Genomic DNA, 27,761 nt, shown 5'->3' on the forward strand with positions numbered 1-27,761 from the left:
ACACCCCACAAATGCTTTGACCGTAGTGCAGCTGTCTCATGGGGAGAGAAAGAACTTTCATTTCCTGCGAATGGGTTACTTGCCAAGCTGAACATGCCTAATTCTCAATACAGCCCTGGGAAGTTCCAGGAAGAGTTGCAGAGGGAGGCTCAGGTCACCCAGCACATGGTGGGGCTGGAAACCCCGGGCTCTCTGACTACCACGCCCAACAACAGTTTTTCCAAGTGTGGTCATATCCAAAAGGGGTCCTTCAGATAATCTCAAAGATGAACACTTACTGCAATCACTATTTCAATTATATTAAAAATATAAGTAGCATGTCAACCCCTTCTAGGGTAATACAAATAAACTACAAGTAAAAAAAACTAATCAACTAAAAGAAACATATTAGGAAATAATAGTGTAAATTAGATATAAGGCAAAAGTAAGCTGGTGGGGTTTGGTTCTAGAGCATAGGGCTGCCATCCTAGCTACTGAGGTACCTCCTGCGCTTGCAGTCATTACTTGTTAGGGGTTTTCACACTTTGACTTCCCGCTTTTCACTTTTCCATTCGGTGTCGTGGGATAGATTGAGTTTAGACTTAAGGGGGTATGTGAATGTTGGGCGTGGGGAAGGATCCACCCTCACTGGGGTCTGACCGTTAGGACAGTAGGCGTGTGGACTCTGGGCCTTTGGGCTGGAGTGTCTATTGGTCAGAGGCGTCGGGTTCGGCCATTTCACCCACACCTCTAAGCTGGCCCTGCTGAGAGGGAGAGAGAGTCACAACTCCCACTCAAGGAGTGACTTCCTTGCCGGGGAGGGGACGGCCTGAGGCCCGCCCCACCCATATTCCCAGGCCATGACTCTGGTTAGCATGGACTAACTTATTCTACAATACGGAGGAGTGGGGCACAGAGTCCTAAACTGGCGCCCCAACAGAAGGCAGTGGTGGGGACCGGAGATTTTAGGACTGGCGATGGTAGGGGCTGCTGATGTGAGCCCCTTTTGCGCCGAAATGTTCCCTGCCATGAAGAGTTGCCGCCGGTCACAAACCCTTCCCCGGGGGCGCCCCGAATGTGGGACTCCTTCCGGCCTGGGGTGCGTGAGGGGGACTCAGGGATTGCCCAGTCTGGAGGAGAGACTCGCCGCCACCTACCCCGGGAACCGCAGACTCTGGGTCTAGGATAAAGCGTCCTCTACCCGCAAGCTCGGTTTGTGCGCTACTGTGCAGTCTGTCTTTTGCCTGCAGACGCCCAGCCGCTCGCCCTGCGCGGGTCTCGGAATGTCCAGGGGTCCCTACTGGGGATCACAACCCGGCGAAATGTCGCATTTGCCACCACCTATCACGACTGCGTAATCGGCTTTCAGCCGCAGACGCTCAGGTCCTGCAGCGCCCCCGGGGATCCGCGTAGGAACCTGCTGCCACTGGATGCACTGAGAGATTGCTTCGCGGGTGTCACGCACCAGACACTGTGCCGGGAGCGCCGGGAAGGGGGTACGCGCCCCAACCCCGGCCGGGGGAGGGCGCACTCTGGCTCCTCTCTGCGTTTTGAGCCTCCCCTCCCCCGCCAGGCCTATCGCAAAAGGCACCCCCATCGCAGAGCACCATGTGTTGTGCTTCTACTCAGCTCGGTGGCGAGCCGGGCCCCAGCATGCGCATCTGGAAAGCGGGGGAGATTACCCTGGAGCTCGGGTGGGGATCGCGTGGACTGACTTGATGTAAGACGATACCCACGGAGCCAGACCCGTTCTAGGGACTTGGCAGGTTCCTCTCCCTCCCCAGTGAGATCCGTCGTTCCTTGCAGCAATTAGGGGAGGGAAAAAAAGACCCACAGTATCACGTTTGGAGAGGGTTAGGAAGATGGCTGTCGAGTTCCAGGCCGCCCTGGTGGCTAGACATTGGTGTAGTTTGTGCCTGGCCTCGGTTTCCTCATCTGTAAACTGGGAAGAAGGCCCAAGTCCTGAGGCCTGTGACTGTAGAGTGGCGGAAGGCACTGGTGCACTCGCAGCCGGTCCTTCTGGGGTCCAGCTTCCCGAAGGATTGGGCAGCCCCGGGGCGAACCCCTCTGGAGCTACCCGGAGACCGTGCGACCGGGCTCGGCGCCCCAGCCGGCGAGTGAGCGCCCAGCGGTGCGCAAGGGCGGGGCCCGCGCGGGCCGGAGACTCCCGTTCGCTGTCGGCCAACCAGCGCCTGTCTCTGAACAGCCAATGAACACGTGCCTTACAGCCAAGGCCGGGTCGGGAGCGAGGCTGCGGCGAGTGCGGCGCTGACAGAGACGCGCGCGCGCGCGATCGCGCTCGGACCCCGGCCGCTGCCGCCATCACCGCCGCCCGCCCAGTAGCCCCTCAGCCGCTTCCCCTCGCCATGGAGGCGAGGCCGCCGCCGCCGCCGCGGGGCTCGGAGCCGCGGGCCAGGCGGCGGCCCTGAGGGCGAGTGGCGGCCCGAAACGCCGCCGCGGAGCCGAGGCGGAGCCGCCGTCCTCGTCCCCAGCGGTCCCGCCCAACGCCCGACTCTGTGAGTGTTCGCGGCCGCTGCGCCCGGGTGGGCTCCGGAAGGGGGGCGGCTCCCGGGGGCGGTGGGAGGGGTCCCGGGCCAGAGCCCGGAGCCGGGAGCCCGGAGACCGAAGCCCTCTTTTCCGGGTAGAAGCCTGCGGGCGCCTGCAGTTTGATTGTGCATCCTTGCGTCGCGGGGAGGGGGTCCCCGGAAACGTGCCGGCCCGGGCGCCGACCCCTCGCGACTGCCCAGGAACTTTGCGTGCGTCCTCCTGGGACCAGGCCAGGGCACTGCCAGAGTTCATTCTCAGAGAAGAAACTTAGAACGGCGAGAGCAGAATTTGCTCAGGTCCATTTAATAGGAGGAAAGAGGAAAACTCTTGGCATGAGAAAATTTGCTTTTGCAGTGACCAACTTTTCTTTCCCTTCAAGTCCACCTCCCTCGGTCCCCCGGCCCGTCTTCTAGGTCCCTCTCCTTGCTGCCCTCTCCTAACTGTTGAGGCTGTTTAAGAAGGGAAATAAGGGCTGAGAGCTGCCCAGAATTCAGAATAGGCCAATTGAGAACGCAGGTCCCCTCCCTTTTTACTTTCGGTAAATAAAAAAAATTTTTTGAAAAAATTAGTTCCTAATTATATCTCCTGAAGATTAAAAAAAAAAGCAGAGCTGAGTCCTGTCTTGAGGGTTTCGTTTTTATTTTTGAGATCACTGATGATATTTGCAAGACAGGAAAAGAAGAATGTGCAAATCCACCCTCTGCAGGGTGAACGCCATCAGAAGCCTTTGCTCAGCAGAGGGATTCCGGCTCTAGAACCAGTCACATCACCCTGGAGATGGCTTCGTTTGCCACCTGCTAGCTGTGCAGGCAGCCTGAGAAACAGAAGATGGTGGGCGAGAGGAGGACTGACTAGGAAAGGGCGAACATCTTCCTGCCTGGCCACTCCTTTCAGAAACACAGATCTGATGCTGTCACTTGTTTACTTAAAAACTCCCTCGCTTTTCTTTTTCCCATGGGATGAATGAAGCCTAAAATGCCTTATCAGGTCATACAAAGCCCTTGACAATCTTGCCTCATTTTACTCCTTTACTTTTAGCCTAATCTAATCCTTCAATTCTCCTTCCTCTCATCCCGCTTGCTGGCTAGTATTCAGAGCTGCTTGACTGCCCCCTCACATGTTGGGATGTTTTTGTTTTATGTGATCCTCTTTCTTCCCCACCTTTACCTGCCAAGCTCCACTTTTTCTTTTAAAGTTCTTCTCATTTGAGAAACTTCTTACGGGCAGGAGCTGTGTCTTGCCCACCTTTCTGTCTCCCATGGTGGGAGAATTCTTCCTCCAAGTTGTCTTGTAGATTCTTTCCAATCTCTTCTCTCTTATGCCTAGGCTCTGTTTATTTCCCGGCATCCACTTGCCAAGAGATTTTTTCGTGTTTTGAAGGCCTGCTTGGAGTACATGCCCAGGACTTTTAGTATTTCTGATTCCCCACTTCCTCATGTCCATCCCACCCAGCCCCCATCAGCAGTCAGCAGGTGGGAACTGGTAAGTCCCATATCCCACTGGCCTCCAGAAAACTGTCTCTGAAAGACTAAAAGCCCTTCAGTCTCTTTTCACCTCTGCCTGCTCAAAGTGGCCTGGCTGATACCGTGCATTGTAAGGCATGGTGGGATCCCAGGGCCTGTTCTCTGTTTAGCCACTTAACATCTGGGTGAAATACAGAACCAGAAAAACCAACCCTCTGACTTAAGTACATTCATGTGCCTTTCCTTTGCCAGATGAATTGCTTGGGATACAAAAGTGAAGAAGTCAGTCCTTACCTTTGAGGAACTCAGAGTCTAATGTAGGATAGGTGGATATAAATACATCACAGGTGCTATAAGATTGTAATAATAATAATAGCTATTTTTTATTTGCCTTGTGACAAGCTATGTAATGTTTTCCATGAATTCCCTCAGTCTTTTCAACAGTCATAAAAGGGCTTATGCTTACTCTACAGGGTTGGAAACTGAGGCCAAACAGTGGGCAAATGAGGGAATAGTCAAGATTTGAATTTTGGCAGTGTATTTGCAGAGCCTCTGCCAGGCTGTGCAGGGAGCATCCCCTGCCTGGGTGATTTGGGAAAGCTTTCCTGGGACGGAAGGCCTTCGGATCATGAAGGACGCATAAGAGTTTGTGCGTGGTGGACTTCACACATAGGCAAGAGGAGGCAGCACAAGCAGACTTGGTGGTGGAAGGAATCCACTGTCCTTGGGGAGGAGGGAAGAGGTTAATCACAGCTGGATCAGATAAGGACAATGGAGAGCTACTAGAGGATTTAAAGGAGGTCAAGGACTTGGGCTGAAAGAGTTTTGGAAAGATCATTTGGGGGCAGTATAGGGCCAAATGCAGATGCCCCTGCAATATAGGAGGCACTGGTTGGGTCTGACAGAGGTAGAATCACAGCCTCTTAGACCCAGAGGAAGGTGTAGAGAGAATCCTGCTCAATTTTGGGAAAAGATAATTAATGCAGATGAGAGAAAAATTCAAAAGTTCTAGCAATACAAAAGAGTATGTAGAGAAAAATGTCCCTCCTACCCTGGCCCCAAGTCTCCTGTCTCCTTAACCTCCTCCCCAGAGATGGCTGAAGTTTTCAGTTTATATGGCCTTCCATAGACACTGTTCCTTTATAAATATGTGCCTGCTTATCCATACTTCTCCCACCATGGGACGTACCACTCACACCTTACTGGGTTTTTTTACTTAACATATTTAGGAAATCATTCTATTATCAACTTATATAGAGAGTTATTTGTTCTTTCTGTTGACATTCTTTTACTTACTTAGTTGTATGGCTGTATTGTAACATCTTTGGGTTAAATATTTGTTTCCAGGTTCTTCTATTACAGCAATGAATGTCCTCGTACATACTGTGTTATGTGCTCATTTGCAAAGTTATCTGAACAGTATGCTTTTAGAAGTGGAATTACTGGGTCAACAGATATGTCTGCATTTTTTATTTGCAGACATGGAGCCAGACTGCCATCCCTTTTCGGGGGGCTGTACCAATTTATCCTCTCCCCCAAAATGTATAGCTGGATAGATGATCTTCAGAGAATTCAGGAGGATCAACTATGATGCTTTTTCAGCTATTATATGCCTACTTTCCCTCCACAAATCCTCCCCCACCCTATGCGAATCTAGCCAGTTTCTTTGAATTTACAGAGGGAGAGGTTGAGGCCTAGAAGGATAAAAGTAACTTGTGCAAGATGATCAGTGCGGGTGGTGGTGGGTTTTTTGTTTTGTATTTTTGCACCCCTCATGTTTGTATTTGCCAGCACCGTTCATTGGAGGTGCTCAGTGTCAGTTTGTAAACATTATTGCATTATTTTTCTCCATTTTCACATGGAAAAAAATGAGATGCAGGTGAAGTTTGAGTTATGAGAGGGAAACTGGCCAAATATAGAATCTTGTGATTTTACTTCCAGTGCAATAATAAATGTTTCCAAATGACAAAGCTGAAGAAATTTTGTTTGTTTGTTTGTTTGTTTTTTGAGATGGAGTTTTGCTCTTGTTGCCCAGGCTGGAATGCAATGGCGCTATCTTGGCTCACGCAACTTCTGCCTCCCGGGTTCAAGCGATTCTCCTGCCTCAGCCTCCCGAGTAGCTGGGATTACAGGCATGTGTCACCATAACTGGCTAATTTTGTGTTTTTAGTAAAGACGGGGTTTCTCCATGTTGGTAAGGCTGGTCTCAAACTCCTGACCTCAGGTGATCCACTGGTCTTGGCCTCCCAAAGTGCTGGGATTACAGGCATGAGCCACGGTGCCCGGTGAAGAAATGGTTTTTTATTGAGTCTGAGTACACCAAAAATAGCAATAATATAACACTAATAAAACTGAACAGCAGGCCCAAAAATAGCCCAACATTAAAATTTATTTTAATGTATTCTCTATGGAAAAGAGAATCCATTAAATGTAGAACTATATTTATTTTACTCTAAATTCACATCCATTTGTGTCAGTGTACAAGACATAATTTTTATAGTAGCAGTCAGTACATATAGAATATGATCTTTGAATTCTTGAATAGCATAAAATATTTTATATTTACTCATTTAAGTATTTGTTCATTTAAAATCACAGGCTGGGTGCAGTGGCTCACGCCTGTAATCCCAGCACTTTGGGAGGCCGAGGCGGGTGGATCATAAGGTCAAGAGATCAAGACCATCTTGGCCAACATGGTGAAACCCCATCTCTACTAAAAATACAAAAATTAGCTGGGTGTGGTGGTGCGTGTCTGTAATCTCAGCTACTCGGGAGGCTAAGGCATGAGAATCACTTGAACCCAGGTGACAGAGGTTGCAGTGAGCCAAGATCTTGCCACTGTACTCCAGCCTGGCGACAGAGCAAGACTCCGTCTCAAAAAAAAAAAAAAAAAAATCACAGTATAGTATTCCATGCATCGACAGCTGTAGTTTTTTTATTTGTTTGTTTTTGTTTTTGTTTTTTTGAGACAGGGTCTCACTCTGCCACCCTGGCTGGAGTGCAGTGGCATGATCACAGCTCACTGCAGCCTTGACCTCCTGGGCTAAATGATCTTCCCACCTCAGCCACCCAAATAGCTGGGACTGCACAGGTCTGTGCCACCACAACCAGCTAATTTTCTTATTTTTTGTAGAGACATTTTCATGTTGCCCAGGCTGGTCTTGAACTCCTGGACTCAAGTGATCTACCCGCCTTGGCCTCCCAAAGTGCTGGGATTACAGATGTGAGCCACCACTCTCAGCCAACAGCTGTAGTTGGTGCAATCCTTTTTATTCTTTTATTTTTTTCTACCTTTTTGCTATTATAAATGGTACTTTTATACCCCTTATTCAAATACTTCTTTTGGATTATTTCCTTGGACTCTTACTCCCAACCTGGGCTCACCAAGTCAGAGGATACAGTTTCAGTGCCTAATTGCAATCTGTAAAGGTTGAACTAGTTTCCAACACTATCAGCAATTTATGGGGCCATTTCTTGACAACCCATCTAGTGCTATTACAAAGAGATGTAATGATACCTTGAATTAGGTTTAATTTACGTTGCTTTGGAAAAAGAGACCAGTAGCTAATTTAGATTTTTTGAAAGAAGTACAGTGCTGTGATATAGATTATCTCCAAGATTTATGTAACTAAAGCCAGCTTGTGGTTGAAGAAAGATTTGGTTGATGAGATTGAAATATTGTGGAAGTTTAGAATAGGATCATAGCAGTATAAAACATGACTAGATGCTGTTCAGTTGGAAATACCAGGCATTGTGCCGGAAGCTGGGGACACCCCAGAGTAACATGGACGTGATGTCTGTCCTCATGACACTTTTGGGTTAGTGCAGTAGCCAGACATTAAAATCATCTATGGTAATTATAGATGTGATGAAAGGGGAAGAATAGGGTGTCTTGGGAGTGCCAGAGAAGTTCAGCAGCTAAACAACATTTGCAGTTAAACATTTGTGAAGGCCCTCAGCTGAGAAGGGATTTGGTAGCTCAGGGCAGCGCTTTGCTAACTTGAATGTGCTCATGAACCATCTGGGAATCTTGTTAAAATGCCAAGTCCTGAATCAGTAGGTCTGGGGTGGGACTTGGGATTCTGTGTTACTAACTAGCTCCTGGGTGAGGCAGATGCTGCTGGTGGGTGGATCACACTTGGCGTAGCAAGGCCTAATTCAGAGCTTGGTGAGCACCTAAAACTGGCTGACCATGGTGAGCAGGAAGGGGCAGGTGGCTTGCAGTGACAGAGTAATTCTCTGCCTAGGCTGCACTTTAGATTCACCTGGGGAACTTAGAAAAATCAGCGTTGCAAATGCCCCACCTGCAGGCATTTTGATTTAATTGGTCTCAGTTGTGGCCTGAGAATGTGTATACAGTCATGCACAGTGTAATGATGTTTCCATCAAGGAGAGACTGCATATACAACAGTGGTCCCATAAGATTATAATCCATAATTTTACTATACCTTTTCTATTTTTAGATATGTTTAAATACACAAATACTTATTGTGTCAGTTACTTACAGTATTCAGTACAGTAACATGCTGTACAGGTTCGTAGCCTAGGAGCAGTAGGCTATACAATATAGCCTAGATATGTAGCAAGGTGTACCATCTCATTTTGTGTAAGTATCCTTTATGATGTTTGCAGAATTATGAAATCACATCAGGACTCATCCTCAGAATGTATTCCCATTGTTAAGTGATGCATACCTGTATATATATTTTAACTCCCCAGGTGATTCTAATGTGTAGCCACAGTTGAGAACTAGAGACTAAGGACAGCGTTGAGACTAGAGAATGGCAAGGGGCAGAGTTGAGGGTCCTGTATGGCATGCAAGGATTTTGGACTTTATCCTGAAGGCAGAGCTAAATCTTTGAAGGATTTTTAAGCAGGAGGGTGAACTGATCTGATTTGCAATTGTTAAAAAGTTCGCTGTGGCTGTAGTCCAGAGCAGTAGTTTTCAAATTGAGGTAGATAAGACAATCCAGGGGAACTGGAAGAAAATTTAGAACTTTTTATTGTTTTTATCTAAAAGATAAGATAAAACATTTAATTTAGGAATTGTCACTGGCATCTTCTTGGGTCTATAGGTCAAACAGTTAAAGTGTTAACTGTAGACCTTTGGGTGTCCTGAAGGAAGAGACTGAATTCTGCAGTGAGCAGAGACATATTTATACATTTGTTCTCCATGTATTGCAACATGTTGTTAACAGTTTATATTAACCAGTTTTCATTGAACTAGCCTTTACAAAATGGACATGCAGAGAAACCAGTGATCGAAGAAAATACTAATAATGCAAGCACAAGCAAACAAGATGTCAGAGGTGACACTAATCCAACTCCTGTGATGAATTCTTGGTGAGCTATTCAAATAAGTCAGCTCTTACTAAATTGGAAAGTATCAGGAAATTTATAAGAAACATGGACTTTCATGATCTGTCATTAATAGGAATTTTGCTTTAAGATTCCTTTTGGTCGTATGTAGAACCCAGCTGCACGGTGGCTCACACCCATAATCCCACTGTTTTGGGAGCCTGAGGTGCAGGAGGCCAGGAGCTCAAGACAAACCTGGGCAACATAGCGAGACCCCATCTCTACCAAAAATAAAAAATTAGCCATGTGGTGTCACGTGCCTGTAGTCTCACTTACTTGGGAGGCTGAGGCAGAAGATTGCTTGAACCCAGGAGTTCAAGGCTGCATTGAGCCGTGATTGCACCACTGTACTCTAGCCTGGGGGACAGAGGGAGACTGTGTCTAAAAAAAAAAAAGGACCGGGTGTGGTGGCTCACACCTGTAATCCCAGCACTTTGGGAGGCCAAGGCGGGTGGATCACAAGGTCAAGAGATCGAGACCATCCTGGCCAACATAGTGAAATTCCATCTCTACTAAAAATACAAGGGCGTGGTGGTGTGTGCCTCTGGGTAATCTCAGCTACTTGGGAGGCTGAGGCAGGAGAATCATCTGAGCCCAGGAGGCAGAATTTGCAGTGAGCCGAGATCTCGCCACTGCACTCAAGCCTGGGTGACAGAGCAAGACTCTGTCTCCAAAAAAAAAGTATGTAAAACCTTGAGATATTAAATAATAAAATATGAGGCTATCACCAGTATGAAGGCATTTGAAAACCAAAAATTTGGAACAAAAGAGAACCTCTACATTTTTTTTGCAGTGATGTTTAAAGATAAAGGATATTCCATCAGATGCTTTACAAAATTTTGCCAACTTCAATGATTAAAATGTATATTTTGAGGGTTTTTTGTTTTTAAGAGACAGGGTCTCTGTTGCCCAGGCTGGAGTACAGTGGCACAATGATAGCTCACTGCAGTGTTGAACTCCTGTGCTCAAGCGATCTTCCCATCTTGGCCTTCGAAAGCTCTGGGACTACACATGTGAACCACCATGCCTGGCCAGTTTTTAAGTTTATTGTTCTTATAAAAGACAAAATGGGGCGGGGTGCAGTGGCTCATGCATGTAATCCCAGCACTTTGGGAGGTCGAGGTGGACGGATCACCTGAGGTCAGGAGTTTGAAACCAGCCTGGCCAACATGGCAAAACCCCGTCTCTACTAAAAACACAGAAATTAGCCAGGTATGGTGGGCGTGCCTGTAGTCCCAGCTACTCGGGAGGCTGAGGCAGGACAATCGCTTGAACCTGGGAGGTGGAGATTGCAGTGAGCTGAGGTTGCGCCACTGTACTCCAGCGTGGGAGACAGAGCGAGACTGTTTCAGGGGGAAAAAAAAAGACAAAAAAAACACATACCCTTGGCAGATTCTTCCTGCCCCACCTCCAGAAGGCCCACTTAAACAAAAGACAGACTGATGTACTACATGGAAAATAATTTTGTCAGGAAATCAAAATACCATTGGAAGATGTATAGAAAACGTTGCTGAATATGTGAACAAACAATATTAGAACAAATTTTGCAGTGTGGGAAGTTTGGTATATGGTTATAAAAGTACAGAAGCTTCTAGCATGTCTCAGTATTGCTAGATTCTCTTTTTTCTTTTCTTTCTTTTTTTTTTTTTTTTTTTTTTTTGAGACAGTTTTGTTCTGTCACCCAGGCTGGAGTGCAGTGGCACCATCATGGTTCACTGCAGCATTGACCTCCCAGTCTCAAGTGATCATCCTACCCCAGCCTCCCAAGTAGCTGGGACCACAGGCATGCACCACCATACCTATTTTTTTTGATTTTTTATTTTTAGAAGAGATGAGGTCTCACTATGTTGCCCAGGCTGGCCTCGAACTCCTGGCTCAAGCAATCCACCTGCCAAAAGACTTCCCAAAGTGCTGGGATTACAGGCATGAGCCACTGTGCCAACTGTGCTAGGCCTAGATTACCTTTTAATAGTTACATCCAAGAATAAGGACCACTTCTTTTGTGAGCTACTGGAGGAAAGTTGTACTGGAGAAGACATATTCTTAATAGTAAATGATTGCCTTCATAAGAACATTACTATATGGAATAATAGACTGAATGTAAATTAATGGAACAGCTGCTTTGACTGAACAAAAGAATGAAATTCATTCATTACTTCTCTATGGGCAGGCTGTTGAGTCCACTTATTTGTTAATTATCTTATGGTAGAGTTGTTGATGAGTTTTGCATTTTTCTTTTTTTAAAAAATGCCAACTTTTTGTTATGATAAGTGGCTACAGTTTGAGTAATCCTAATATGAAATCCAAAAGGCTCCCAAATCCAACACTTTTTTTTTTTTTTTTTTTTTTTTTTGAGACAGGTTCTCACTCTGTAGCCCAGGCTGGAGTGCAGTGGCATGATCATGGCTCATTGCAGCCTTGACCTCCTGGGCTCAGGTGATCCTCCCACCTCAGCCTCCTGAGTAGCTGGGACTACAGGCATGCACCACCATGCCCAGCTAATTTTGCAACCAGTAGGAATAATGCAAATATTACAAAATCTGAAAAATACCTGAAATCTGAAATACTTCTGGTCCCAAGCATTTCAGATAAGGAATACTCAACCTGAACCTAGCAAATATCATTTGAAAAAATAATATCTTAATCTGTTTCTTCAAGTAAAAGTATTATTTAAATAGTGAATGAGAAAGGAACTACTTCTTTTCTTAGAAAGAAATGTGCAATGGTAGAGCATTTTCCTCGTTGTAATTTTTTTTACACGTAATCATTATGAGCTATAACTTACATATTATAAAATTCTCCCTTTTAAAGTGTATAGTTCTGTGGTTTTTAGTATATACATAGAGTTGTGCAGCTTTTGCCACTGTCTAGTTTAAGAACATTTCATCACCCCAAAAAGAGACCCTGCACCCATTAGCCTCACTTCCCATTCTCTCCTCCCTCCAGTCCCTGGCAACTACTAATCTTCCTGTTTCTTTGGATTTGCCTATTCTGGACATTTCATATAAATGAAATCATACAATATGTGACCTTTTGTAGCTGGCTTCTTTTACTTAGCATAATGTTTCTGGGGTTCATTCATGTTGTACCATGTATCAGTACTTCATTCCTTCTTATGGCTGAATAATATTCCATTATATTGATATATGACATTTGGCTAACTGGTTCATCAATTGATGGACATTTATTTGTTTCTGCTTCTTGGCTTTATGAATAATGCTGCTATGAATATTCATGTATAAATTTTTGTGTAGTCATAGGTTTTAATTTCTCTTGGGTATATATATATATATATATATATATACACACACACACACACACCTAGGAGGATTGCTGGATTAAACGGTGACTAACTTTGAGGGGCTGTCAAACTGTTTTCTAAAGTGACTACCCATTCCTAGCAACTCACAAGGGTTCCAGCAGCAATGCAATAGGGGTCCAGTTTCTCCCAGCAATGCTCGGGTCCCAATGTCTCCCATCTTTGCCAACATTTGTTACTCTCTTTTTGATTATAGCCATCTTAGTGGGTGTGAAGTTGTATCTCATTGTGGTTTTTATTTGCATTTCCATGATGATTTATGATGTGCATCTTTTCATGTGCTGTTGGCCGTTTGTGTATGTTCTTTGGGGAAATGTCTATTCAGATACTTGGCTCATTTTAAAATTTAGTTATTGCTCTTTTTATTTTTGAGTTACTTATATATTTTTAGATATAAGTCCCATATCATATATACGATTTGTAAATATTTTTTCCCATCTGTGGGTTGTGTGTTCAGGTTTTTGCGTGGGCATATCCTTTTGGGTAGATCTAGGAGTGGAACTGCTGAGTCAAATGGTAACTCTATGTTGGGTTTTTTTTGTTTGTTTGTTTGTTTGTTTTTTGAGATGGAGTCTTGCTCTGTCGCCCAGGCTGGAGTGCAGTGGCACGATTTCGGCTTACTGCAAGCTCCGCCTCCCAGGTTCACGCCATTCTGCCTCAGCCTCCCAAGTAGCTGGGACTACAGGCTCCCGCCACCACGTCCAGCTAATTTTTTGTATTTTTAGTAGAGACGGGATTTCACAGTGTTAGCCAGGATGGTCTCGACCTTGTGATCTGCCCGCCTCGGCCTCCCAAAGTGCTGGTATTATAGGCGTGAGCCACCGCGCCCAGTTTGAGGAACCACTAACTTTGTTGAGGAATAAAAAGAACGCCTGCACCTTTTTACAATCCCAGCAGCAGTGTATGAGTGTATCAGTTTCTCCATATCCTTGTCAACCTTTGTTATTGTTTTTTTTTTAACTGTAGCCATCCTAGTAGGTGTAAAGTGGTATTGCATTATGGTTTTAATTTGCATTTCCTTAATGACTCATGATCTCACTGTGATTTTGTTGCATCTATAAAATTCATTTTACACATGAAAAACTTAGAAACAATTTTGTAACCTAATAAAAATCTCCAAATGTGTTTCTAAAAACATTTCCAGATGATCTAATGAAATAAAGAATCTAAGCATTGATCACCAGTGGCTGTTAAAACCATTAGGGAACTTTATAATAAAGGGATCAGTCTGACAATCTTCTGATCAATCATAACATCTCTAAAATTGGGACAACCAAATCTTACATTCTTTCTATGTGATACTAGGAAGAACATATCATTCATGAAATAGTCTTGCTTGCCCCAACAAACAGAGTCAAACCTTCCTCTGATTAGTGTAGATCTGATTACCGGTTTATAGGATATAATTGGCAAATTTAGAATGTGAAAAATATTATAGGACAAATGAACCCATTTACTTCAAATGAATGGCAAAAAAAAAGTAGACGAACTGCTACAGATTAAAAAAGACTTGAGGCTGGGCGTGGTGGCCCACGCCTGTAATCCCAGCAGTTTGGGAGGCCGAGGTGGGCGGATCATGAGGTCAGGAGTTCGAGAACAGCCTGACCAACATGGCGAAACCCCGTTTCTACTAAAAATACAAAAAATAGTCGGGCATGGTGTCACGCATCTATAATCCCAGCTACTTGGGAGGCTGAGGCAGGAGAATTGCTTGAACCCGGGAGGCGGAGGTTGCAGTGAGATCATGCCACCGCACTCCAGCGTGGGTGACAGAGCAAGACTCCGTCTTGGAAAAAATAAAAAAGACTTGAAACATTAATTGAACATAAGTATAGATCTTGTTTAGATCCTGTTTCATTCAAACCAACTGTAAAAAGTTATTTATGAGCCCATTGGGAGTAATTTAAATTTGAAAACCACTTGTATATTAGATGATTTTTAAACAATTTTAATTTTTTAAAGGTATTATTGTAGTATGGTTACATAAAAGACTCCTTTCTCTTACAGATAAGTACTGAAGTATTTTGGATTAAATGATGTTGATATCTGGAATTTGCTTTAAAATAATTCAGCATGTTTGGAGGATTACAGATGAGACAAGAATTGCCATACGTTGATAATTATTGAAGCTGGATAATAGGTATATAAGGGTTTATTATAGTATTTTCTCTACTGTTGTATATGTTTGAGAATTCCCATAGTAAAAAATTAAAAGAGAAACCACTGTAAGGGAAGAGTTTTAGTGGATTTCAAGTCCATTTGTTAGAAATAGAAAAATGTGGCTGGGCACGGTGGCTCACACCTGTAATCCCAGCACTTTAGGAGGCGGAGGCGGGCGGATCACGTGAGGTTGGGAGTTCGAGACCAGCCTGACAAACATGGAGAAACCCCGTCTCTACTAAAAAAAAAAAAAAAATACAAAATTAGCCGGGCATGGTGGTGCATACCTGTAATCCCGGCTACTCGGGAGGCCGAGGCAGGAGAATTGCTTTAACCCGGGAGGTGGAGGTTGCCCTGAGCTGAGATCACACCATTGTACTCCAGCCTGGGCAACTAGAGTGAAACTCTGTCTCAAAAAGAGAAAAAAGAAAAGAAAAAAAAAGAAAAATTTAAAAATGTAGTATCTTTGATTAACTTTCAAAAGTAATTATATCACAGAAGATGGATATTTGCTAGCCATATTTAAAAGGAAATATTTGTATAATGGGGCGAAAAAATGATTATCACAATTTAGTAAACACAGCCATAGTGCTTCTTCCTTTGGATTCACGTTTCTTTTTGGTTATGTTAGCATTAAAACCAAGGATTGACTTGGAATAGGACTTTTAAATTGCTCTATCGTAAAATATTAAAATGAGATTTTTCAAACATAATGAGAAATATTTAATCATATGGAGCACACTAAAATATTTTTAAGATGGGTTTTATATTACTGTTTTAATTGATGGGAGTACTATTATTGTGATCATTATTTATTTCATTTGAAATGTTTTGTAGTATTTATAGGTATTAGTACCTCTGTTCTGTTTGTAAATGAACATGTGTTGGGGATGTAGACTCTTATTTATTGGCGGATGTGCAGTCAAAAGGTTTGTCACTTATTTATTGGTGGATGTGCAGTAAAAGGTTTGTTTGTGGAGAATGGACTGGGCAGGGTACAGAGACTTGTTTGGTGTTTATTAGAGCAAATGTTGCCAGTGATGATGGTGTTCTGGATTGGCTTAGGGTGGGAGGAGTGGTGATAGGGATGGAGATACATGGACAAGTATGATTTAAGCAGTAGAGGCGTTAGGGTTCTAGATTTCTGGCTTTTTGGAAGAGATGATTGCTAGTTAATGAACTGAGCTTTTGTGTGTGGGAAGAAGTTGAAACCTGGCCCCTGTGAATTGTGCAAGTAGTTCTTAAATATTGATTGACAGATAGCTTAACAAGTAACTAGTTTTCAAATATTGGTTGACAAGTGGCTTATTACAATATTGTAAATGCATTGATACTACCATTAATAAAGAGAATGTCTTCCTTTGATAATGTTAGCAGCACTGTTACCAGAGCAGTATGGGATAGTTCCAGGACTTTCACTGTCTAAAAGGAACTGGAGGCCCAAGCTTTTACAGGGATACTTCTGCTCTCCTGGTCCCCATGTCCCCAGTGATGTGAATGTCCCTGACTCAGTGCCTCTGCTCACGCTGTCTGTGAGATCACTGCCTTCCAGTGCCTCTTACCTCTTGGGCCTGCCCACTTTGTTAACAGGGACAGATTTCACAGTGATTTCCAGCCAGTATTTCTCTCTCCCCAGTTTGGGGTGGTAGCTAGAATGGTCCTTCAAAGCCCTCAAACACAGATGAGAAATAGAAGCAGCTCAGGGAGACTATATCTGGGCTAGGTTCTTGCTACCAGCTGGTGGAAGACAAAGAAAACCCCTTTTCTTCCTGTATTTCACGCCTAGTGAGCAGTAGTGCCATCAGCAGCAGTTGTGAACCCCTAAGTCAGTGATTCTCAATATGACTGACGTGGGGAAGACGTAAGTTTGAAAATGCATTTTCAGGCTAGGCGTGGTGGCTCACGCCTGTAATCCTAGCACTTTTGGAGGCCGACATGGGAGGATCACTTGAGCCCAGGAGTTCGAGACCAGCCTGGGCAACATAGTGAGACCCTGCTTCTACAGAAAAATAAAAGCTAGCCAGGTGTAATCGCATGCACCTGTAGTCCTAGCTACTTGGGAGACTGAGGTGGGAGGATTGCTTAAGCCCAAGAGGTCAAGGCTGCAGTGAACATACCACAGCACTCCAGCCTGGGCAGCAGAGTGAGACCCCTGTCTCAAAAAGAAAAAGCATTGAAAAAAAAAAAAAGGTTTGTTAGTGTTTGTCTCAAAATTTTGCTTAATTTAAAATTATGTATATACTTGAATAATATGTGTCCATGTTAATAGTTCTAAAAGTATATAGGTCTAATAGTATATATAGTATACATAGTAAAAGGTAGTTTCCTCTCCCCCTGCCTTCCAGCTTTCCCTTTCCATAGGCATCCACAAGTACTATGAGCAATATTTGTGAAACCATCCTGAAATACTACATGCCCATAAAATGTGAGTTACTTAAGTTTGGTATTTCAAGTAACAATAAGGGAAGATAGGAGAGTTTTATGTTTATCAAAAGGGGTGAATGTTATAGCAGATTGAGATGAGATGTTCTTACCTTTGGGTGGAATCTTAAGTGGAGCTCAATTCGGTTTCCCCAATGTTAGTGGGAGAGATTACTTAAACCATCCATACTTATCCAGTTGTACTTGGTAAGTTTTCAAAGGTTCTACTTTGAAGAGGGCATTTGTTGAGCAAGTAGTGGTTAATAGAGCAGCTCTGTTATATGTGTAAGTTTTTTGATGTGGGAAAGGGGCTTTTGTGTACAGAAGGACTATTTAAAAATTACTTGGGCTTTAAGTTAATATGTATTAAAGTGGTAAATTTAAAACTCAGTTTTCTTTTAGTCTTGTTACTGTACTTGTAAGCATAGGCATTTTGTATAGAAATAAGAACAGTAATTTTCACCTGCTTGTCAATTAAGTTAATATAAGTTTAACAGATTTAATTGCTCCAGGCCCCTTACTTAGTGAATTAAATTTCCTTAGATGTTTTTTTTTTTTTTTTTTTTTTTTTTTTTTTTTTTTTTTTTTTTTTTGAGACGGAGTCTCACTCTGTCACCCAGGCTTGAGTGCAGTGGCGCGATCTCGGCTCACTGCAAGCTCCGCCTCCCGGGTTCACGCCATTCTCCTGCCTCAGCCTCTCCGAGTAGCTGGGACTACAGGCGCCCGCCACCACGCCCGGCTAATTTTTTTATATTTTTAGTAGAGACAGGGTTTCACCGTGGTCTCGATCTCCTGACCTTGTGATCCGCCCGCCTCGGCCTCCCAAAGTGCTGGGATTACAAGCGTGAGCCACCGCGCCCGGCTTCCTTAGATGTTTAAAATACATTTACACAGTCAGTCCTTGACAGGTCAGAGTTACCACCTTAAACAGAATCTTCTTAAGCTCTTGGGCAATCTGTGATACTAAGAAATTAAATTTGTAAATATAGTAAAGCAGGTTTCGGTTAAGACTTCCAATGCTTTTCGTTAGCTGAATCTGAATTACCAACATTTAAAAAACACATGTCCCAAACAATACAAAAGTACTAGTAGTACCATGATTTGATACGCCATACCTCACTTTATTGCTCATGTCTTTTCTTTCTGGGGTTGTGATGCCACTTACCCAATTAAGGAGGACAGTTTTATCATCTCAGAAAGCCATGGTTATCAAATTAAAAATACAGAATCACGATAAAGTTATTATTGGTCAGAGATTTGAGACTGGGAAAGGGAACTAAGGGCTCTGTGTTTGCAGGATAATTCTACTCGAGAGATGCTGTGCCCTTCCTTATGTTAAGAGTCCTGAATGTGGCATCAAAGGGGGAATCCATGTTCAGAGTTTGTTTTGCAATCCCCCATACCTTTTTTTGAGACAGGGTCTTGGCAGGTTGCCCATGCTGGTGTGCAATGGTGCAATCACAGCTCACTGCAGCCTTGACCTCCTGGGCTCATGCAGTCCTCCCACCTCAGCCTCCTGAGTAAGTAGCTGGGACCACAGATCTACGTCATCATGCCCAGCTAATTTTTTGATTTTTTTTTTTTTTTTTGTAGAGATGAGGCCTAACTATGAGCCTAGGATGATCTCAAATTCCTGGCCTCAAACAGTCCTCCCACCTCAGCCTGCCCAAGTGCTGGGATTATAGGCATAAGCCACCATGCCTGGCTTTTTCTTCAAAAATAACCCTTCAATCAGTTTTTTTTCCTGGTCAAATTGGATTTTGTGTTTCTTTTATATATTCCTTATCAGGCCCTACAGTTATTTTAATTTTGGGTGTTGGATAGACGAGGGTTCATATTCCATGCCTGCCATGCTTTCTGTGAACTTGGGCAAAACACTTAGCTCTTCTGAGACTCACTTTTGTCACCTAGTAAATGGGTTCAGCTATAGTACTCTATGTATTTGTTTGTTTTAAGCATTAGGTAGTGCGTGGTAAATGCTTAGCTCAGTTCTTAGCACATAGTAAATCTTTAATAAATGTTAGAAAATATAATGATCTTGATTCTCTGTCTTCCCTTGCTAGTAGTTGATTTGGGGCACAGTGTAGCATTATTTGAATTATCACAGAATAACTTTTTACCTTTCTGATTTTAACAGGGGAGAGTGTGAAAAGGATGGGAGAGGGAAGAGAGAAAAAAACTGAGTAAATGTGATCAACTTTACAGTCTTTATTCCCTGAACTATCTTTCCCTGCGTTATGTGACACATTCTCCTGGTTTTCCTCTTTCTATCTTTGTGGCCACTCCTCAGTTCCCTAGGCCCCTCTTCTTTGACCACTCCTTGTTTGAGTTACCAAAGATTCCATCTCTGGCCCTCTTGTGTTGATTCTACACATTCTTCCTGGAAGCACATGTCCATGGTTTCAGCTTCCTTGCTAATTAGGAGAAACTTTGTCCTCAGAACCCATCTGGATGACAGCCAACAGCCTGCTGGTCTCCATTGGGCTATCTCCCAGGTACCTGCAACAGTCTCAGAACTGACTCATCTTCCTTTTTAGTGTGTTATTTTTGTAATCTCTATCTTGATGAATGGCACAACACAGTGACCCAAACTGGAAACTTGGATGTTGTTCATCTGGTTGGTGATCTGTTCCTATCTGTTTTACATCTGTAACATTTCTCAAATTTGCCTATTTTCTACCATTTCTCCTATCCCTTAATTCAGGCTGCTTCTCACCTAGATGACTGCTGCAGGTTCCCTTGTTGTCTACTCATTATTAGTTTCTTATTCCAAGTCATTCATTAGATGACTGCCAAAAGTGATCTCTTTAACTTCCCAACTTAAGATTCTATGAATAAAATCCAAACTCCTTAACAGAGCAAGCCCTCATGATCCAACTCCTCTTAATGTTGGTAGCCTTATCTTTTCCCTGAGCCCACTGCCCCTTGATCCTTGGTGGTGCTGTGCTCTTTCTTGCTCTCTGTCTTTGGTTGGACTGCCCACCTCCCTCCTTCTTACTTGACATTATAGTTTATCAGATAGAGATCAGCTCCTCCAGTCAGCGTTTCCTTACTGACTACTCCAAGTCTGACCCAGTATAGATTCTGTGCTTATATCTGTCAAGTCACTTATTGTATGATAATTCATACACTTACATCATATGATAATTCACACATTGGCATGTGTAGATTAAACATTTATAGTCTCAGAAGGATCCTGATAGTCCAAAAGGTATAGTAATGCAGTTGTCTCTTAGTATGTTCGGGTGATTGATTCCAGGATCCCCCATGGAGATCAAAATCCAGGGATACTCGGGTGCCTTATATAAAATGGCATATTTGCATGTAACCTATGCACATCATCCTGTGTACTTTATAGGCCCTAAATAATCTCCAGATTACCTATATGGCTAAAACAATGCAAATACTATGTAAATAGCTGTTATACTGTATTTTTAAATTTGTTTCTTATTTTATGGTTTTATTTATTTATTTTTTTGATTGTGGATGTGCAACCCACAGATAGAGAGGGTCAACTGGGCCGGGCGCGGTGGCTCACACCCGTAATCCCAGCACTTTGGGAGTCTGGGGTGGGCAGATTGCCTGAGGTCAGGAGCTTGAGACCAGCCTGGCCAATATGGTGAAACCCTGTCTCTACTAAAAATAGAAAAATTAGCTGGGCGTGGTGGCAGGTGCCTGTAATCCTAGCTACCCTGGAGGCTGAGGCAGGACAATTGCTTGAACCCGGGAGGTGAAGGTTGCAGTGAGCCAAGATCCTGCCACAGCATTCCAGCGTGGGCAACAGAATGAGACTCTGTCTCAAAAAAAAAAAAAGGGCCAACTGTATGTAATTTACTGAAGCATGGATTCACATTATAGATGGTCCCTGATTTATGATGGTTCAACTTATGATTTTTATACTATGATGGTGGGAAAGCTGGTGTGATATACGTATTCAGTAGAAATTGTACTTCCAATTTTGAAATTTGATCTTTTCCCAGGCTAGTGATAGGCAGTGTGACAATTTCTCACGGTGCTGGGCAGAAGCATTGACCCACACCTCCCAGTCAGCCACATGATCAGGAGGGTAAATGACTGTACTCCATGGTGTACTGTGTTGCCGGATGATTCTGCCCAACTGTACGCTAATGTAAGTGTTCTGAACTCATTTAAGGTGGGCTAGGCTAACTGTGGCATTCGGTAGGTAAAGTGTATTAAATGCATTTCCTACTTATATGATATTTTCAATTTATGGTGGGTATATTGGAATATAGCCCCATTGTAGGGCAAGGAGCATCTGTATTTACCCAGTTGAGTTTAGTGGCAGCAGGACTAAGTTCAGTTTAGCTGTTCAGTGAGCCAAGCCTCACTTAGCATCTAATTCTGTCTTTATTTTCTGCTTTAGGTAGGCCACAGCTCTCCTGAAGGGATTAAGACTTTCTGTGTGAAAAACGGTATTCAGAAGGAAGCTAGCGTTAATTCCGTTTTTATACATTTATCAAGATTTGAAGGAATCTCATTGTCAATTCTGTCTTAATTGTGTTCTGTATAATAAATCATAATGGTATCCAACAGTACTTGAAAAGTTTGGTTTTCGTGAACATTTCTTTGAATGTCAAAGTTGTATTAGTTTGTTTCTCAATTAAACTGGGTACTCTTTGAGGGCAGGGATTTATGGGACTTGTTTTGCAGTTTTGTATCTCCAGCTGCTAATACAGTGCCTGGTTTGTAGTAGGAATGCGAGATTTACTCCAGTAGAACCATACTAAAGATCTTACACTTACGGATTACAGTTGATAGCTTTGTAGAGTGAACTGATATTCCCTTTAAATGAGATAACATGACCTGAGTATAAAGTATAATCAACTACATGACTCCAGCAAGAATACCATGTGTCCCTCAGAGCAGCCAGATAGCATGGCTGGCAGATGGAGTTATGCACATCAACTGGACATTTAAGAGAGCTGGAGATTTCTTACATTTAGATGACAGTTTAGATTAGAAATATTTAATCTTAGCTGTACTTAATGTATTATGTATCTATATGATACATCATATATATATGGTATATCATATATATCATATATTTAATCACATTTAATCCTTAGCTATATTTTCATCCCCAAAATGGTATATGGATCTGTTTTTATTGTCAGGTAGTTGTTTATTGTTGCTTATCCATGGCTCATGAAAATCTTCATGTTACTTGGGAAATCTTTCACTCTGCCTTTTGAAGCACAGCCCAGAACCATTTCCTTCTTGGCACATGATCTTCTAACCCAATGACCAAAGAGTATGTGAAAGCATGGTGCACACTGCTTTTGAAGATTACTTGTGTCCATTCTAGATGTGTCTTATTTCTTGCTATATTGCCTAAAAAAGATTTTGATATATATACAGTAGACTATACTATATAATTAATATTTATACCATATATTAAATATATAAGTATTCTACTAGAACTAAAATTAAGAATTTGAAATAGTCTCATGTGAGTAATTAAAATAACAATAGCATCTTTTTCAAGAAAGTTTTTTTTAATATGGTGGAGATAATGACATGGAGAAAAGTAGTTAATTATTTTTAGTATTCCCGTATTTCATCAGTAGGTTGCCATAGAACATAATAGTTATATAATCAAACAGCAGAATAATTTTATATGAGGTTTATTGATACAGAAATGTTTGGTTCAGTGTTTGTCTTCCAGTTTTGTATTCTGATTTTAAAACTAGAGAATACATTAAAAGCAGAAACTTTCAGCCTCTATAATGCCCTCAAAACTCAGCATGTTTTGAAAATGCCTCTTCCTTGTCTTCTCCTCCCCATAATCCTGCTTATTTTTGGCATTAAGTGAGTCAGGGGTTCCAAACTCAAATAGGTTTTTCAAGGCTATGTAGTCAGTGTGAAAGAGACAAGTAAATCTGTTGGGTCCTGTGCCACACTGGAGTTTCCAAGGCCTGTCTAAATGAGTTCAACTTCAGTTTTTTTGTGTTTTTTTTAGAGATGGAGTCTTGCTGTGTTGCTTGAGCTGGTCTTGAACTCCCGGGCTCAAGTGATCTTCCAGCCTTGGCCTCCCAAGGTGCTAGGATTATAGGCATGAGCCACTGTGCTGGCCAATTTTTTTTTTTTTTTTAGCCCACTGTGCTACCAGTTTGTGATCTTCACTTTAACTGTGAAAGGACTGTCAAAGGTTGTACGTATAAGATTTAGTTTGAGGGCCAGGCCTAGTGGCTCACGCCTGTAATCCCAGCACTTTGGGAGGCCGAGGCGGGCGGATCACGAGGTCGGGAGATCGAGACCATCCTGGCTAACACAGTGAAACCCCATCTCTACTAAAAATACAAATAAATTGGCCGGGCGTGGTGACGGGCGCCTGTAGTCCCAGCTACTCGGGAGGCTGAGGCAGGAGAATGGGGTGAACCCAGGAGGCGGAGCTTGCAGTGAGCAGAGATCGCGTCACTGCACTCCAGCCTGGGCGACAGAGCGAGACACTGTCACCCAAAAAAAAAAAAAAAGATTTAGTTTGTCATTCTCTTTGAAACTGAATTAATTAAACAAAAGCCTAAATAACTATACTATTACTTTTTATTTATTTATTTATTTATTTATTTATTTTAGAAAGAGTTGATCTGTCAGCAGGCTGGAGTGCAGTGGTGCAATCTTGGCTCACTGCAACCTCTGCCTCCCAGGTTCAAGTGATTCTCGTGCCTCAGCCTCCTGAGTAGTTGGGACTACAGGCATGCGCCACCACACCCAGCTAATTTTTGTATTTTTAGTTGAAATGGGGTTTCACCATGTTGGCTAGGCTGGTCTTGGACTCCTGACCTCAGCTGATCTGCCCACCTCGGCCTCCCAAGGTGCTGGGATCACAGGCTTGAGCCACCGTGCCCGGCCAGTCACTTGCCATTTCACTCTAAGGAAAAACTTTCTCTCTCTGTTTTTTGTTTTTGTTTCTGTTTGTTTGTTTAAAATCTTTTAAGCATATGAGCACAGCCTCTTTGATTCCTATTTTGTTCCTTTTTCATGTATTTTTTGATGTTCAGATTGTCCCAAATTTGGCCAGTGGGAACCCGTTTAAGCTGGCTCCTGTGTCCTTTTTCCATGTCCTCATCATTCTTTTTTTTTTTTTTTTTGAGACGGAGTTTTGCTCTTGTTGTCCAGACTGGAGCGCAATGGCATGGTCTTTGTTCACTGCAACCTCCACTCCCGGGTTCAAGCGATCCTCCTGCCTCAGTCACCCAAGTAGCTGGGATTATAGGCGCCTGCCACCACACCTGGCTAGTTTTTCTTTTCTTTTTTTTTTTTTTGAGACGGAGTCTCGCTCCGTCGCCCAGGCTGGAGTGCAGTGGCGCAATCTCGGCTCACTGCAAGCTCCACCTCTCGGGTTTACGCCATTCTCCTGTCTCAGCCTCCAGGCATGCGCCACCATGCCCGGCTAATTTTTTTGTATTTTTAGTAGAGGCGGGGTTTCACTGTGTTAGCCAGGATGGTCTTGATCTCCTGACCTTGTGATCCGCCCACCTTGGCCTCCCAAAGTGCTGGGATTACAGGTGTGAGCCACCGTGCCCGGCAATTTTTCTGTTTTTAGTAGAGACAGTATTTCACCATGTTGGTCAGGCTGGTCTCGTACTCCTGACCTCAGGTGATCCATCCACCCGCCTCGGCCTCCCAAACTGCTGAGATTACAGGCATGAGCCACCACGCCTGGCTATGTCCCCATCATTCTTTGATCACTTTTTTTTTTACTTTTTGGAACAATAAGATTTTCTGTGGGCTAGGCGAGGTGGCTAACGCCTGTAATCCTAGCACTTTGGGAGGCCAAGGCTGATGGGTCACCTGAGGTCTGGAGTTCGAGACCAACATAGTGAAACCTTGTCTCTACTAAAAATACAAAAATTAGCCGGGCGTAGTGGCACACACCTGTAGTCCCAGCTACTAGGGAGGCTGAGTCAGGAGAACTGCTTGAACCCGGGAGGCAGAGGCTGCAGTGAGCTGAGATTGCGCCACTGCACTCCAGCCTGGATGACAGGGCAAGACTCCGTCTCAAAAAAAAAAAAAAAAAAAAGTTCTGGGCTCATCTTTACTTTCGTTATCTCAGTCATGGAATCAATAATTTTATCAGGGAACCCTGGTTCCTTTTATTAGTGAATGTACTTAGAAAATAAAATGTGTGCACTACTAGGTATGTTGTTTCTACTGAGGTGTTCTTCCTTTTAGGCTCTATGTGAGGACAGAACTAGGATATTGTTTTAAAATGTACTGGGTAATCCCAGCACTTTGGTAGGCTGAGGCAGGCGAGGCTGGCAGATCACTTGAGATCAGGAGTTCAAGACCAGCTTGGCCAACATGGTGAAACCCCGTCTCTACCAAAAAATACAAAAAGTAGCGAGCGTGGTGGCATGCACTTACAGTCCTAGCTAGAGTGAGATAGAAACCCTGACTTAAAAAAGTAAACAAATAAAATATACTGGAATTTAATTTATACGTATGAATGACACAGAGAGGCCAATATTATTGAAAATTTATTACTCACAGTTCTTCTGAAACAGCAGGCACACCATACTATGCAGAACCATATGGGGAAGCACCAGGGTGGGTCAGGAGGCAGAAGGAACCAGAGGAAAGGATGGGTGAGTTTTTTGTTGTTGTTGTTAAAGTGCTAGAAAGTTGTTAGGTGAGACATCCCCTATTGAGCAGAAAGAGAAACAAATTTTGAGATTTGTGGTTGGAGGGTTTGTAATATGATTTTTGTGCAGCCTCGAAAACACAGAGATGGTATGAATGTAAACAACTTTGGTCATTAATTTGGCCCATCCTTTCAAGATGCCAAATCATCAATTACAGAATATCAAGAATGTTTATATAGATATGTATGCATGTCTATACGTACATATATACATCTATATCTTCCTATAAATAATTAAAGCCATGATTTCATTCCAATACACTTAATTCTAATCCAACACAATAGGGTTTCTTCTAGTGTTTCCCTTTTCTGACATTGAAAAATCTGAGGTCAGGCACAGTGGCTCTTGCATGTAATCCCAGCACTTTGGGAGGCCAAGGCAGGTAGATCACTTAAGGTCAGTTGCTCGAGACCAGCCTGGCCAACATGATGAAACCCCATCTCTACTAAAAGTACAAAAGTTAGCCAGGTGTTGTAGTGGTGGTCGCCTGTAATCTCAGCTACTCGGGAGGCTGAGGCAGGAGAATCGTTTGAACCCGGGAGGTGGGGGCTGCAGTGAGCTGAGATAGCGCCACTGCACTCTAGCCTGGGCGACAGAGTGAGAATCCATCTCAAAAAAAAACAAAACAAAACGAAAAATCTGCCTCTCCTTTTTTTTTTTTCATTCATTCATTAATTCTTTAGATGGGGTCTTGCCCTGTCACCCAGGCGGTAGTGCAGTGACACGATTATAGCTCACTGTTGCCTCAAGCCATCTCTCGCCTCAGACTCCTGAGTATCTGGGACCATACAGGCACATGCCACTGTGCTCGGCTCTCTCATTGTCCTTTTTACTCACCTTCCTGTTGGTAACAATCTCCTGACTATGTAGGCCGTTTTCTTGCCCCCAGCCCCACTGAATGAGCTGGCTGATCACTCCTTCAAGTTCCATGAGCCATTGTTACATACAGGTAGTACTCAGTTTGCATGGTTTTGATATTCATAAATTTCCATTACTGTGGTTTAATTAAATAATGCCAGTTCTCAAATAGCGGTTAATGAAATACAAAATATAACCTGTGATCAAGAAAAGCTTCTCAGGTGGGCGCGGTGGCTCATGCCTGTAATGCCAGCACTTTGGGAGGCCAGGGCGGGTGGATCACCTGAGGTCAGGAGTTCGAGACCAGCCTGACCAACATGGTGAAACCCCATCTCTACTAAAAATACAAAAAATTAGCTGGGCGTGGTGGCAGGTGCCTGTAATCCCAGCTACTTTGGAGGCTGAGGCAGGAGAATTGCTTGAACTCAGGAGGCGTAGGTTGCAGTGACCCGAGATCAAGCCATTGCACTCTAGCCTGAGCAACAAGAGCAAAACTCCATCTCAAAAAAAAAAAAAAAAAAAAAAGCTCCTCCTACTTGGGAGACTGAGGCAGTAAGATCACTTGAGCCCGGGAATCTGAGACCAGCCTGAGTGAGGACCCCTGTCTCTCAAAAAAATAATAATAAAAACAGCTTCTCCAAAATTTTAAAAATTTACCCTGACCCTGAAATAGTTGTTACCTCCCTAGACATCATTCAGTTGGAGCTAGCCTAATTTTGTTTTTTTGTTTTGTTTTGTTTTGAGATGGAGTCTTGCTCTGTTGCCCAGGCTAGAGTGCAGTGGTGCAATCTCAGCTCACTGCAACTTCTGCCTCCCGGTTCAAGTGATTCTCCTGCCTCAGTCTCCAGAGTAGCTGGGATTACAGGCGCCCAACACCGCGCCCCGCTAATTTTTGTATTTTTAGTAGAGATAGGGTTTCACCATCTTGGTCAGACTGGCCTCGAACTCCTGACCTTGTGATCCACCTGCTTCGGCCTCCCAAATTGGGAT

At 43.4% G+C, this 27,761-nt stretch overlaps 1 protein-coding gene across 7 annotated transcripts in view; it reads left to right on the forward strand.

Annotated features, from left to right (window-relative positions):
• Nucleotides 1–2,215: 2,215 nt before the first annotated feature.
• Nucleotides 2,216–27,761, forward strand: part of PTPRA (protein tyrosine phosphatase receptor type A) — a 177,383-nt gene continuing 151,837 nt past the window's right edge. For 5 of the 7 annotated variants that reach the window (XM_058433070.1, XM_058433071.1, XM_032142637.2 and 2 more), the window contains exon 1: nucleotides 2,224–2,495. The gene's annotated coding sequence lies outside the window, so the exon portion shown is untranslated. Of the gene's footprint in view, nucleotides 2,496–27,761 lie in introns of all 7 variants that reach the window. The other 2 variants (XM_032142640.2, XM_032142641.2) reach the window with 1 other exon arrangement.

The sequence above is a fragment of the Hylobates moloch genome, unplaced genomic scaffold (assembly GCF_009828535.3).
Source record: "Hylobates moloch isolate HMO894 unplaced genomic scaffold, HMol_V3 SCAFFOLD_21, whole genome shotgun sequence".
In the NCBI taxonomy this organism is placed as follows: Eukaryota; Metazoa; Chordata; class Mammalia; order Primates; family Hylobatidae; genus Hylobates; species Hylobates moloch.